The sequence below is a fragment of the Artemia franciscana genome, chromosome 13 (genome assembly GCF_032884065.1).
Source record: "Artemia franciscana chromosome 13, ASM3288406v1, whole genome shotgun sequence".
Taxonomy (NCBI): Eukaryota; Metazoa; Arthropoda; class Branchiopoda; order Anostraca; family Artemiidae; genus Artemia; species Artemia franciscana.
Genome location: NC_088875.1, coordinates 6536340 through 6539274, shown reverse-complemented (window position 1 = coordinate 6539274; position 2935 = coordinate 6536340).

Sequence of the window (2935 nt, the reverse complement as noted above, 5' to 3'; positions counted from 1 at the left end):
CGCAACTGTCTTAGATTGGATATTTTTTTAACATTAACAAATCAATATACTTTTTCATACCGATTTGTCATTCAACGTGTGAACTAGAGAACTTGTTTGACTAGTATTACTGACGGAGCCCAGTCTCTGTTATTTGGATACGGCTAGCAACTGAGCTAATGTTTTTAATTGAAGTTTAAATTTCACTTGAGAGCGGACTTTAAAGCTAAACAAATATGTCGTCAATCAGCCAAAAAATGTTTGATGATAGAATGAAGGCTCTGGAAAAGAAGCTAGATTTCATAATTAGCAAACAAAGTGAGTTTGCTATTACACTGTCGTCGATTTCGGACGAGGTTCAAATTTTGAAAAATGAATCGAAGTCTCGTGATTCGAAGATTGTCATCCTAGAAAACCAGCTTGAAGAGCAAAAGTCGAGATGTGATACAATTGAAGCGAAACTACTCGAAATGGAAGCCGTAAACTCAACTTAATCATCCACGGATTATCAAAAGAAAAACAGCAACAGACAGTTTTCGCGGATGTGTCAACATTATTCTCATCGACAATGGAAATCACGGACAACGTTCAAATATTACAGCGCTACCGAATGTCTCAGAAGTCGAACGTGTCTACCCGTAAGCCGACCGCCCCTCCAGTTTTCCTCTCAGTATCCTCAAAAAAAGATATTCAATGTATTTTCAGATCAATATCGAAATTGAAAGGAACAGGGTTCCGGATCTGCACGGACTTGCCGACCAAATTAAATACTGTGAGAAATGAATTACTGGCTAAGGGTAAGGAATTACGAGATAATGGATCCGTACAATTTACACGCCTGAAGCAAAAAGGTGCCAAATTGTGGTTTGAATACAAATCGGATTCAGAGTCGCAGTGGGAAAAAGCGTAAGATCACTAAAGGCGACTAGTGTGAGAAAATAAGGTCTACTCCGCTCTTGATTGATATATTTTGCATTTTTGTGTTTGTGTGATGTTGATTATTTACTTTCGTGTGTTACTTAGGCTAGCTTGGTTCAAGATTGTCTTCATTATTTTTGCCCCAGTTATTTCTGTTCACTTATACCTACTCAATATAAGTTTGCTCGAAGGATGGCAGGTTTTTCATGATTCATCAATGGCACGGGGTCCTTGTCGCGCGGACTTGGTGGCACGAGGTAGGATCTTTCCGACTCTTTTTTATATAAATTCTAAGTTTGCGGTTGTGGGGGGACGCGATAGGCTGGCAGCTTTGAAGGGGAAACCTCTAAACCTTTCGTTACTTTCTGAAACTTTTAATGTTTTTGACCAAAGAGAAAATAACACTTTTTCAGAAATAAAACCGCCATCGTATGTTTCTTCTGATGAAATAAATAGACTTGAAGATAATTCGAAGAGAATTGGATTTATAAACACACAGGGACTAATTAGTTCTATTGATGAACTAACCAGATTATTGCCAAGAAATCAAATTGATATTTTGGGAGTTTGTGAAACATTCATCAGTGATGCGACAAAACATAATGTTAAAATTCCGGGATATAATTTCATTGAAAAAAAATAGACAAAACCATGGAAAAAGTGGCCTCGGGTTATTTTTGAAAGAAGGAGTGCATTTTAAACGTCTGCCAGAGCTCGAAAAATATGAAGTTGAAAAAATGTGTGAAATTTTGGCTGTTGAATGTCGGGCCGGAACCAAGAAATTACAAATTTGTGTCGTTTATAATCCTCCGTTGGCACCAATCCCGCTTTTTCTGCAATCTTTGGAATCCTTATTAGCATCTTTAGACGATAAAGATGTTGTGGTCATGGGGGATTTTAATATAAATTTACTGAATTATGATGAAAATACTCAAACAACCGAATTTATTTCTCTAATGACATCAAAATCACTGATTCCCTCATGTACAATACCAACGCGGGTTTCACTCACTATTGCAACTCTCATCGACAACATATTTTTAACAACACCAGCCACGTCTTCACAAGTTGTTTTAACGGATTTTTCTGATCATTTTTTGTTAATTTCCGATGTGAAATATCAGCTTCAAACAAAAAAAGCACCAGAAATATCACACCGGATTATCAATAAAAAAAAATCTGGACTGTTTAAAGGATAAATTGAATATTATCGATTGGTCTCGTGTATTTGATGCTGAAGACGTAAACTCTGCAATGGCTCATTTCTTCGAAAAATTTAACGCTGCTTTTGACGAGTCATGCCCCAGAGTAAAAACACGAAAAGTAAAATATAATCAACCCATTCAACCGTGGATATCACCCTCCCTTTTGACCTCAATAAAACAAAACAAAAAACTGTCTTTATAAAAAATTGTTATCATTCCCAAGCGAAGAAAACAAAACAACTTTCAAAAAATACAAAAACCTACTTTCAAAAATAATACGTAATGCTAAAACAAAATTTTATTTTGATTCTTTTAGAGAAGTAAGTAAGTCACCAAAGAAAACTTGGGAGCTAATCGATTCATGCTTAAATCGATCACCAAAAACTTCTACACCATCAGAAATAAAGGACGCTCATGGTCTTATAATTGAAAGGGAGCTAGAAATAGCTAATTACATGAATTTGCATTTCGCGTCAATTGGACAATCGGTAGCCAACAAGCTCCAACATAACCTGCCCTATGGTCAATGTGATTATCGTACGTACCTTGTAAAGCCTTCTGTAAAATCTATGTTTTTCACACCGGTAACAGAGAAAGAGCTTGCCAATATTGGTAAGCTTTTGAAAAATGGAAATTCCCCGGGGATTGATGAATCGTCTACGAACATTGTGAAAGCTGTTTTACCGAGTATTAATAAAGTAATGTGTCATTTGATAAATCTGTCATTTAGATCGGGAACTTTTCCGGATTCAATTAAGAAAGCAAAGGTGATACCACTGTATAAAAGCTCTGACCGGATCGATTGCACGAATTACAGGCCGATATCTATTCTT